The following is a 12,220-nucleotide window of genomic DNA, read 5'->3' as shown; positions in this document are numbered from 1 at the left end:
GATTTAAGTTCCTTGGAGCGCAGATGTCCACTCAAGTAGCAGTGATGTATACAGAAAGCCATTAAACAGTCTCTAGATTATGTTTAGAATGTCACACCACAGTCAGCATATGCCAAACTACTGTAATCTCCTACCGGCCCTATTAGGCAAAGAGTACTCCGGTTAATTAAATGTTCATGTTAATATCATTGTGCTTATTATCATTGTAAATATAGAGTTTGTATTTCAGAGAAATGCATAATGTGACTTAGGAGTATACTGAACACAATTTAAAGTATCCCTGGTAAATATTCTCGTTTCTTCACTTTATTGTTACATTTTTTTAACTAAGAAAGCAATGGACGCTTATTGCAGTGGATTACTATACAGAAATATTCACTCCCTCCCTCCATAACTTACATGACTTCCCAGCTCACTGATATTGAACTAAGCCATGTGACTTGCTTCAGCTAATAGAATATGGGCAAAAATGACAACATACCAGTTCCCAAGCCGAGGCCTTAAGAAGCCACAAGTGTTTCCATGTGCCACAACCTCTGCCATGAGAAAAACATATCCCTGGTAGATTCTGCCTCTAGGATGGGTTCTAAAAGGAGACACATGGAACAGACCTGAATTTAACCCTTGGCCCTACTGCACCAAGCTGCACACGCAACACTGCACTAAAGCAAGCAGTTCCAAGAAAAGCCATCAACACGCCTTAGAAAACTGCAGGGGAGGCAGATGTAATGAAGAGGAAAGAAGACTGAATGGGGTCTTAGGAAGGCATGCCACCACAGCTGACCTGCAGACTGATAAACAGGAAATAAAATAACATTGTATAGCACTCAGATTTTGTGGTTTCTTTCACAACAAAAGCTGATTAATCTATCTAATGTGATAAGTACAAATTTATAGAAACCATATATTTTTCAAAGTGAATAAAATCTCTCTAATCACACCGCCACGTAAGGTATAAACAGCTGATAATGATGATTTGGTATATAACTTTCTACTCCTCTCTCTGGGTTTTCCAAGGATTAAATGAGCAAATGCATGTTAAAAAGCACAGGGGTGGGAATATGATGTAGGCACTCTTTAAACATTAGATGTTTTTATTAATATTCTCATACAAAGAAATATACTCACATATAGGGTTTTTTTTAATTTATGCAAAAATAAAACCATGCTACACAGATCACTCTACAACACACTTTCTTCAGGTAACACTGTATCATGGACACGTCTCCAAGTCAACTCATCTTTTTAAAGGCAAGTGACTCATTGTTTTAAATGACTACATGATATTCCATGGTTTGACCATACCATTGTGTATTTCACCTATTTGTATTTTGCAGATAAAGAAACTGAGACTCAGAATGTTAAGAAGGTGTTTGTCAAAATTTTTGCTGACCTGTGACACATTTGGGCACTCAGAGGTGAGTGGAAGTGACATGGGCAACGCTTTAAGAGCTATCCTGTGGTGTTGCCTCGCTCTCTTCCCTGTGACACATACCAACAAGATCTCAGATGGGGGCTGCTCCTTCAGCCTCAGTTCCAGAGTAAAGAGCTAAGGCCTAAATCAGGGTGGGAATGGAACATGTACTTGAAATAGACTCATGTTGTTTTAAGCCTCTGAGATTTGGGGGGTGGTTTGTTGCCACAATATAATTTACAGAATGCCAATACAGTATTTCAAGTCTTTCCAATGTTTGGGTGTTTGCTACAAATATTGATCATCACTCATGTGGCCAAGTATCAACATGCTGGTCAATTAAGATGTAGGTTGACCAAATAATGGGAAGCAATAGCCTCCCTAACTAGCTTTTTAAAAAGTCTCAGTAGCCCTCTCCCCTACTGCAAAATCACCAGGCAAAGCACATGAGAGCATCACGGAAAAGAGAAGTCTAATGACATCGTCCAGTACGTTGAGGGCCATCCTTTGTATGTGGGAAGCCTCTTAGGTAGGTCAGGATCATGAGAACATTGACCCAGTTTCTCCAAGTCGCAAACTACATACACGTGAACGCGTAACACAGCGCTAAACTCACTAGTTCCAAGAAAAGCCATCATCACTCCTTAGAAAACTGCAGGGAAGGCTGGCGCGATGGAGAGAAAGTAGACCAAATGGGACCTTACCAGCTCTAGACCTCAGTTTGCTCAGGAGACTGCTGTGAGGATCCAATGAGGGAAAGCAGGTGCAGTTACAATAAGGAAAAATATTTATTTTGATTTTTTTCATTACACGTTTAAAGTGTGCTTAAATGCAATACATGTTTATTGTGGAAACTTTTAAAACAAACAGAGAAGCATACGGAGGAAAATGGAAATTACCCAAACGTCACAACTGTTGACATCTTGGTATTTTCTCCTAAGTAAATACACATACATGTTATAACACAAGACCTTCTGTATGTACTTGTGATGTATGTGCATACATACATGGAAAGCTCTTCCTCTCATGCTCATCCTCTCCATTCTTCCTTTCTAGCTGACCATTCGACCCTTCCAAACATGCTCCATATTCATGCCCCATATTTAGACCTTCGTACATGCAGGTCCCCTTTCTAGCACACTCTCTCTTCACTGTCTCTTCTTCTGGCTACTCCTACTCATCTTTGAGATCTCGATTTGCCCATCACCTCCTTAGAGGACAATTCTGACTGCTACCCTTGTCAGACGTCTCTTTCCGGTACCCCCAGAACACCCTGTACCTCTTTCCCAAAGCATTATCATACCCTACTAGTCTTGCTTCTTTATTACCTATTTTCTTTGCTATAACCCAACTTGTCGGCAGGTACTGTAGCTTTTGTTCACCAATGTTTACCACTAGCTGGCCCATAGCAAATGCTCAAAAATTGTTGAATAAATTGATAACATATTTAACAATATGTGCTACCTATATTTCTTCTGAAATCCCCAAAGCACCTGGCATTTCTCAATAAATATCCACTAAAAAATTAAATATAAAAGAGGATGTAAGAAATGGCAACCTGTCTCATGAAGTTCACGAATTAGATGGGAAGAAAACATTACCAATAGAAAGTACCAGTTTATGATTAAGTGCTATGTCCTCCACTAATTCTCTTCAAACACGAAAGGAAAGAACAAAATCCCTAACTTCAGTTCCACAGTTATTCTCTCACTGAAGGTATCTTAGAGCACCAGCTGGAATAAGAAGACACTGGTAGCTTTAACGTATTTACTTCACAATCTTGGTGGCTCAACACAATAAAAGTGATTTCTCATTCAAAGTCCAATGCCAATATTCCTGGTCAGTGGGCGGTCTTCCACGTGGTCATTCAGAGATCCAGGCTCCTTCCACATGTGGCTCTGCCCTTCTCTAAATGTCCCTTACATTTAACCAGGAGATGGGGAAAGATGGTTTTATAAGTCAGGCCTGTATGTAGCACACATTACATTCATCCCCTTTGGGTTGGCTAAAACTCAGCCAAGTGGCCACACCTAATTACAAAGGAGGCCAGGAAATGTAGTTTAGCTGTATGCACAGGAGAGAAAGGAAAAGGGAGCTCAGTGACTACTTCGTAGTTCTTCTGTGTCAGATGGTAAGGGAGTATATAATCTTAAGTGATCACAAGTACAGGTAATTTTGATTTATGGGTACTGAAAACACTTGTTGTTTTGATAGAAGAATGTCCATCTAAGTAACACTGGAGATGAGAAACTGTCACCCCAGATTTTTCAAATTTTGAAAAAAAAAAAAGTCAGTTCTAGAATTGAGAAACCACTCATGTTGATGACCACTCCCAGGCAAGTTCTAAAAGATAATATTTAAACCTGGCATTTATGAACTTTGAAAATAAATGGTGAGTATTACAAGTCGCTGTGGGCTCACTGGGAATTATTTGTAACTCACTGAGCACAGTGTCTTCTGGCACATCACAGACAATACATGTGTAGTGAGTGGATGAACTTCAATGCTGCTTTGAAGGGAACTACCCCACTGATAAACAACTAACTCCAGAAAGTTCTTTCTTAAATATAACAGTTTTCCTCTCTAACTTCTAATTGTTACTCTCGCTCTGACCTCAAAACCTGCAGAATAAGTCAACGCCTCTACATGACAGTTGTACAACTATGTGGAGACGGCTACATATGCTCCCACGGTCTTTTATAGGTTGACGCAAAAGTAATTGTGGTTTTTGCAATTATTTCCAACCTTTTAAACCGCAATTACTTTTGCACCAACCTAATATTTTGTTTCCTCTGGGTAAATATTCCCAGTTCCTTCATTTCTTCTCCATGAGAAGTTTCAGGCTTCTCACCACTTGGCCCACCTTCTCTGAGATCTCTCTGATTGGCCAGAATTGCTTTCCTCAGTTTCATGTCCACAATGTTCCTTCCCCATGTGGTCCAACCAGCAGCAGTCACTAGAATTACCACTCTCCAGCTCTGAATATAACTAGAAGTATTTAAGTAGTGAAAATACTGCCAAAAAGATTTGTGCATTGGGAAAAGGGCAGGACTTGGAAGACAACTTCTAAGGACCCTTGCCACTTTACCATCCCACATAAGTTTCGGGGAGATTCTGAGGGCTGGAAAGGTATCGCCATAAACATGATGACATGTACAACAATTCCACATTCCTCCTTGACAAAAACCTAGTTCACGCATACTGTCCAACAACTCAATTCACTTACTTGCACTTCCGGGTTGTTTTTCATTCCTGCCTCCTTACCCCACTTGTGATGTAGATGCATACGACTCTATCCAAGCTGAAGATCTGAAAAAAAGGGAGTAGGGAAGTGAGAAAGAGAATGGAACATCTCCAAATTGGACACCAGTCTCACACAAATGAGAACGAATTCTGTGGAGAGTTGATCCAAGAGAAGGACTTCCCCAGGAGCTCCGATGTATAACAAAGATTTATTGAGCACCCTCCATGTACCAAGCACTGTGCTAAATGCTATGGATACAGTGAAGACAAAAAGATACGCTTATCCTGCCCTCTTGACACTCGTCCTCTGGTGGGCAAGACAGATTTAAACAGACAGACAAACAAACAAACAGTAACACAAAGAAATATGGAATAACAAACTAAGATAAATTCTGTTGTGATGAGGAAATCTCCATTTCCCAGGTGTCAGGTTACCAGGAGGGGATATTTGCTAGAACAACTCTCTTGTCCACTTTCCCCATCACTTATTTACTCAGCCTGGGAAGAGGAGTGAGTTCTGATTGCTGAGTTCAAAAGAAAAACCCAGCATGCCCACCTGTCATTTGCTCTCTCTTTTCAGAATCAAATTGTCCACAGGATGTACACATTCACTGTCCATTTGGAAGAGGCTTGCAACTGCCCACCTTCGCCAGGGACCAGTGAGAAAGTTTAATTCAGGGTGAAGCATTAGGAATCCAGTATGGGCTCATGTCTGGCATGCCCTCCAATCTATCCTATATCAGCTATCAAGTTGATGTTGTTTTATTCATCTGATTACTGTATCTAACTTTCGGCTGGTTCTGAACTCAAATGGGAAAGAAAGGGGTGTTATTTACCACCCTCCTGAAATCCCAACTGCTATAAAGAAAACCTATAGGGATTTATGAGAAAGTGTAAGTGGGGATTCTAATTGAGATGGGGGGAGGGTGCAGTATTTAAAAAAGCCTCTTCAAGTGTTATTTAAGCTAACATCCAAAGAAAACTGAAATTGACCAAGGAACAGGGAAGAAGTGGGAGGGCTCATGTAAAGGCTCTTAGGCAAGAATAGTTTGTCTTGGTTTGAGGAACTAAAGAAGTTCTTTGTGGGAGCAATTAGGGCTGGTCACCAAACACGTCCAGCTCTCTGCCTTTCAGGCAGATAGGATTGCACTTCCTGGTCTCCTTGTGGCTGGGTGGGGCCATGAGACGACTTTTAGCCAATGAATTGTGAGAAGTGACAGGTGACATTCACTGGCAAAGGTGAGTAATTACTACCTGGCTAAGACCCTTCAAAGCTCTCTTTCTCTCTACCTGGATCCATGTCTGTAAGGTTCTTGAAAGTGGTAATGCACCAGGCTTGGTCGGAGAGGAAGACAACTAATCAGAGTCCCTACCAACCCTTGATGGACATGGAGCAGGAGCAAGAAATAACACTTTTTTGTCTTGAGTCACTGAGATTTGGAATTGTTTTTCACTGTAGCATACCCTAGGCTATCCTGACTGATAACAGTCAGAGCCAGTGTGGCTGCGGAATAGTGAGTGAGGGGAGAAGTACTAGCTATTTCAGGCTGGCAAGTAGGATAGCCCAGATCATGTGAAATTTTATAGGCAAGATACATAATTTGGGTGTTAATCCCAAATCTGATAGGATGTGCTTAGGTTTCAGCAAGGGAGTTTGACATGGTCCAACTTTTACGTATTAAAACAAGGTACTGTTGCTAGGTATTTGACTATTAAAACACCCCCTTAATCCCACTATAGAAAAGGCTATTTTTCAAAAAATCCATCAACAAGCATTTATTGAGCACCTTCTATCCTTTCCAGTGCCAGGCACTGAATTAAGCACTGGAGATACAAAAATGAGTAAGATACAGTTCCTGGATTTGGAGTCATGGATGTAAGACATTTACCAGAACACATGTTAAACATTCTCTGCTTCAGGTTAAGTACCCAGTGTAGTGAGAGCCAAAGGAAATAATAACTATTTGAGGGTAGAGTAGGAACTGGGGTAACAGAAAGCTTCAGAGGGAGCAATTATTTGAGCTGGGTGGGTCTCGAAGAATGAGTAGGAGTTTGCCAGGAGGCATTTTGACTAAAGATAAAAGGAAATGGAAAGGCAGAAAAATGTTAAAGGAATGGAAAATGTTTAGGTAGCTGAGACTTATAGGAATGGGGGGAATGTGTACTGCAGGGAGGGTGTGGTGGAGTGTATCACTACTTGGGAATACTCGCTGCCCCTCCCACTGACATCAAGCTTGGCCATAGGAACTGCTCTCCGCAGAAGCTTTAAGCACCAAGCTCTTTCTTCTCTGCTATGACAATCAGCAATGTTTCAGAAAGGGTCCTAAAGCAAACAGAATATATATGAAGCAAAGATAGACATACAGTGTGAATGAGAAATAATTCTGTGGTTGTCATCCAGTAAGATTTTTGGATCGCTACCATAGGGTAACCTATACAGAGGGGTGCATTTCCCGCTGTTCACTTCCAGGCACATAGTAGGATTGCACTTTCTGGCATCCTCTAAGAAAGACATGGTCACGTGACTAGTTTTTAACCAATAATATGTAAACAATAGGGCTCATTTCAGAGAGGAAGCTTTTAAAACCAATGTGACTTCGCCGTGCTTTCTTCCCCATTGAAGTGATGGGAATGACTGTGGAAGCAAATATCAAGATGAAACCTTCTGCAGACTCAGTTTCTGAGTGAGTACATGAAGCAAAGCCCCTTTGACTTTGAACATGTACTACGAACAAGAAATAAAGATTTTTGCTAAGCCACGAAGATTTTAGGATTGTTTGTTAATGGTGGCAAACTTAGTCTATCCTGACTGATGTAAGAATTGGCACCTAGACGTGGGGTAATGTAATGGCAACAGTAAAAGTAAACATCCATTTAGAGGGCAGTAACTAAGAGCACTGTTATCAGAAGCTAAAAGGACAGTGATCTATTTGGTGAATATATCACCTGTGACAATTTAGAAGGCGTGTCATGAACCTAATCAACTTAAAGTGAGAGACTTGAAACAAAATGTTAGTAGAACGTGTTGGTGGCTGTTGGATGCATTTGGAAACTTATTATATAAAAAAAAGAGATGAGCTCAGAGAAGACTTGGCCGGTTTGCAAACAAGAATGAAAGAGTAGGGACAATCTAGAAATTCAGAGATTTGTAGGGTTAGAAGAGGCTAAGTTGTTTCTCAGTCTCAACTAATAAAATATATAACTAAGAAATGTTTTCAGCAAGAAAAGGCAAGTTAAAATTAGCCTTGAAGTATGGATCAAGTCAAGGTATGGCCTCAAGCCTATTTATCGTTCAAACCTCTTGACAAATAAAGGTGGTACCCAGCATATGATTTCAATTAAACAAAATGGCTCTAGAAAATAAAGGAAAAGTGTGACTCTCACACCGAAGCTCAATAAACCAAAAGTATTCAAAACCAAGATGGGGAGCAGGGGAATGAATATGAGAGAGAGAGAGAGAGAGAGAGAGAGAGAGAGAGAGAGAGGTATCAGCAGGCAGGAGAATGACAAAGCTAAGAAATGTAGCAAACCATAGGACTATGTCTAGAAAAGAATTGGCTCTGGCTATTGGTACATGGAATGGCTAGAATCAAACAGATAAGAAGCCTACATCTGTGTGAGAGTTGTACTGCCAAAAGAACATCAGCCTGGATTAAAGGAGACTGTATTTGAGACTTAACATGACTCTGTGCCCGCCCCCAATTTTTGAAAGCTTATTTAGAAACATATTTCCCAATGCCTGCTTTAGATATAGGAGAGGAAGACTCTCTCAGAGGGCAAAGCCAGGGGACATGGGGAAGAATGGATGGGGCAGCTACACTCGGGGAGCAGAATCAGGGCCTAACTGGGGTGATGGGTAGGGGGTCCTCAATAAGTCTGCTCAGTGGATTAGTGTCTACTGTGGTCTCCCATTCCTCCACTTCCACATGATGTATCCACTGCAGTGTATCCTGCCTCAGTCCCACCATTACATATTGAAGGTGTGCAGGGTAGACACCTTCCTTTTAGTTGCTAAGTCCTATCTGGAGCGGATATAAAGTCTACTACACATCACTCAGAACCTGGAAAGGAAGCTTGATAGATGGGTCTTTAAGTTGTCTCCCTTGAAGAAAGGATGAGGGAATTCTGCCTGTGGGAGGACAGTAAGCCAAACAGTTGGGGAACCGAAAGGGAGACTGCTAGAGTCATTAGTGTTGTTCCCCAAATCTTCCTAGCTTTCTTGGTTCAAGATACTTGGTAGGATTACAGAGACTTCAAGTTAGGCATGGTCACGGGACTTGCTTTGGCTAATGATACAGGAGAAGTACCGTGTATCACTTCCAGGTGGATGCTCTGAGAGCCAGTCTATGATTTCCCGCCTTCTCTCCCCCCAGCCAAGATAGTAGTAATATGCATGTGTCAAGATGAAGCCCTCTTCAACTAGAGTCCTTGAGTGACCACAGTGAACAGAACTCCCCCGCAGACCCACAGTGGGCATGTAGCATCAGCAAGAAATAAACTTCTGTGGGATAAGCCACTGAGATGTTAGGGTTGTGTGTTACGGCAGCATAGCCCAGCCTTTCCTAACTGATACTGGGAGAGAGAGGTGAGGCCTGAGAGCAGGAGCTAGACTGTGAAAAGCTCCTTCTCCCAGGCAAAGGTGTCTAAACTCTCTCCTGGTTGTAAGGGGACGCCAGTGAAGGCTTCCAAGCAGGGGCGTTAACTTTTAAACAGATCTGTTATTTTTTGGATGAAATATGCTACTTCTCAACATAAGGAGAAAATCAGCCTACTAAACCACATAAGGCAGAGAGGAACACACAGAACCCTTAGGCAAAGACATATATATTTATACAAAGTCCTAATCTTGAATTTTCTAAATACAGGAGCTCTGAAAGGAAGCTCTGAAAGGAGTTACAGTGGCTCAGGCAAGGCAATTTCTTCTGTCCCACCATCTAAGTGCCATTTCCTCTGCAGACAATATGTTACAAGAAAATCTCCCAGAGCAGAGAAGATACAAGGGAATGTAACACAGACCTGAGGTCAATTTCCAGCTGCCTGTGTGACCTGAGCAAGATACTTAACCTCTCTGGGCCTAGTTCCTCATATGTTAAATCTGGTTAATAATAAACATAGCTCTAGATAGTTGTGGGGAGAAACAGCATATTTAAATTGCTCTGGCAAATGCCTGGCTGATAATAGGCATTTAATACATGAAATTTATTTTTATTACTCTCATAAAAATTATTAAGAACACCAGCTCCCTGATTACAGACGAAAATGATTTAGGGTAACAGTATAGAGGAGAATACTCCCTCCCTGAGGAAAGTAACTGGATCTTGTCATCACTGTATTCTAACCCCACCCCTACCCCCCACCCCAGTGCCTGGCTCACAGTAGCCACTGTTTTCCTCTGCTGCATGACAGAATGAGAGGTGAGTGCCTGGAGTAAAGAAAAGTTGTCAAGATTTCCCTGCCACTAGCTACTGTTGGGCTGTTGAATTTTAACCCTCAAAGCCAAAAGGACCATAAGATTCTGGCCTCTAAACGCATAAGCTGAATTCCCCGAAGTTCTGAAGCTGAGAAGCCCAAATTAGAACCTAGGGACCTCAACTGCTGCAGGTCCAACAGTCACAGGCAAAAGGCCCAGGAAAGAGCTGCCTTCGACCCTTTCCTCTCTCACTCTCGTTCCCTCGCTGCTCCTCGCAGGAGTCTTTACACCTGTTCCTGTCAAGTCACACTCTTACACCCTGGCATTCCAGGGAGGCTCTGGGAAACTCGGAGAAGGAGGCTGTTCGGTGACTACTTCCCAGCCCTGAAGGTGATGATGCTACACTAACTCTGCCCAGTGAAGTGATTTTCACCGCCCCGCCCCCCACCCTCCCGCACCCCCGCCGCAGATAAAGGAACTGAAAAGCTCATAGAAGTTCGGTGACTTGCTCACTTCACACCATGGCAGCGTTGGCCACGACAGAACCCACGATTCCCGACTTCGGTATTCTTTTCACCATACACTTTTGTCCCTAAGGGGGGTGGGGGTGGGGGGGTAGATAACTGAGCCACCAAAAAAAAAAAAAAAAAAAAAAAAAAGGAACCACTTACATGTGTCTAGCGCTTCCTAGAGGCTACACAGGATATAGGCCCAGCTCCCGGCCCGGAGCCGAGCGATTTTAAATCCTGCTTCTATTCGACTCCTCGCTGCGTGACTTTTGGCGAGTGTCCTCTCGGACTTGTTTTCCCGGAAGCAAATCAGGGCGGGGGAGTGTGAATGTCTGTGCGTGTGTGTATTCGTGTGATGTGTGGTGTGCGTGTTCTTGTGCGGGGGCAGGGAGTAGATCGCCGGGGCTCCCCGAGTTTTGGATTCCCTAAACGCTTGTTCTCAACTGGACTGAGTTGCCCCCTAATTGCACCCCTTATTAAAAAAACAAAAAACAAAAAACCTCCCCTCCGAGACGAAGCTATGACCTCGCACCCTTCCTCCCATCGTCGGGTGAAGTGGGGGTGCCGTGAGGAGTTAGCTGACCACCCAGTCTCGAGCAACGCAAATCACTCGGCTTCTAGGCGCAGCCAGACAACCCGGCGGACGGTCGCTGGTGAACTTGACCAGCAGACAAACTTCCGCGCGTACTCAACGTGGGGGGGGGGGCTGACTCTCGGAGACTGCCCCTAAACTTAAGCCCACTTTCACTTACCCCCACGGGGGACTTAACAGAGCCACCTTAAAGGCGGTGCTCCCGCCCCCCGGAAGTGCGGGGGAGGAAAACACCCGAGCCGTAGACCTCCCAGCCCCGCGGGGCGGCGAAACGCCGGTGGATGATATCCAGCACCCACGAAGTGGGGAAATAGCACCCGTCTCGCACCCTCGACCCCAGACACCTGGCCAGGTTCCCCAGCCCTCCGAGTCCCCGCATCTTCTGCATTCCGCCCCGAGACCCGAACTTGTGCCCGCTTCCATCAGAAGATGCGAGCGCCCGCGTCGGCCGGGCTCGCAGTGGCCACCTTCACTAGACAGTCAAGCCCCAAGACGTCAGCCCACAATGCACCGGGCGGGCCGGGAAAGACGCGCCGGGGAGGGAGAAGAGAGGGGCGCGAGGCGCGCGGGAGGGGGCGGGGGAGGAGGAGAAAGAAGGGCCCAACTGTAGGAGGGCAACAGAGCATTACCTCATCCCGTGAGCCTCCGCGGGTCCGGAGAAGAATCTTCTAGGGTGGGGTCTCCATGGCGACGGGCGGGCCCGCCCCCTTGAGAGCGACGCAAGCCAATGGGAAGGCCTTGGGGTGACATCATGGGCTATTTTTAGGGGTTGACTGGTAGCAGATAAGTGTTGAGCTCGGGCTGGATAAGGGCTCAGAGTTGCACTGAGTGTGGCTGTATCAGCGAGGCGGGAGTGGAGGCGCGCGGACTCAGGGAGACAGGACAGCAGTAGAGTCCGAACTGCAAATCTGATTTTCTTTTCCATTTTCTCACCAACTGCCCAGAGCTAGCGCCTGTGGTTCCCGGGCTGGTGTTTTGGGAGAGCGTCCGAAGAGCCCCCTCTCCAGCCGACCCAAAAGGAGAGCCCCACTGCCCGGGCGCCGCTGACAGCG

The 12,220-nt window shown here is 44.3% G+C and overlaps 1 long non-coding RNA gene across 2 annotated transcripts in view; it reads right to left on the bottom strand.

Moving 5' to 3' along the window:
• LOC109453069 (uncharacterized) overlaps positions 1-11,690 on the bottom strand; it is a 280,383-nt gene extending 268,693 nt beyond the window's left edge. Inside the window, exons 1-2 of one of the 2 annotated variants that reach the window (XR_002138237.2) lie at positions 11,513-11,690; positions 4,641-4,723 (exon numbers count right to left, since the gene is read on the bottom strand). This is a non-coding gene — a long non-coding RNA (uncharacterized LOC109453069). Of the gene's footprint in view, positions 1-4,640; positions 4,724-10,738; positions 11,319-11,512 lie in introns of those variants that run through there. The other variant, XR_012497234.1, reaches the window with a different exon arrangement.
• Between the last annotated feature and the right edge of the window lie 530 nt (positions 11,691-12,220).

The sequence above is a fragment of the Rhinolophus sinicus genome, linkage group LG06 (assembly GCF_036562045.2).
Source record: "Rhinolophus sinicus isolate RSC01 linkage group LG06, ASM3656204v1, whole genome shotgun sequence".
Lineage (NCBI taxonomy): Eukaryota > Metazoa > Chordata > Mammalia > Chiroptera > Rhinolophidae > Rhinolophus > Rhinolophus sinicus.
This window is presented reverse-complemented; position numbering and strand designations above follow the sequence as displayed.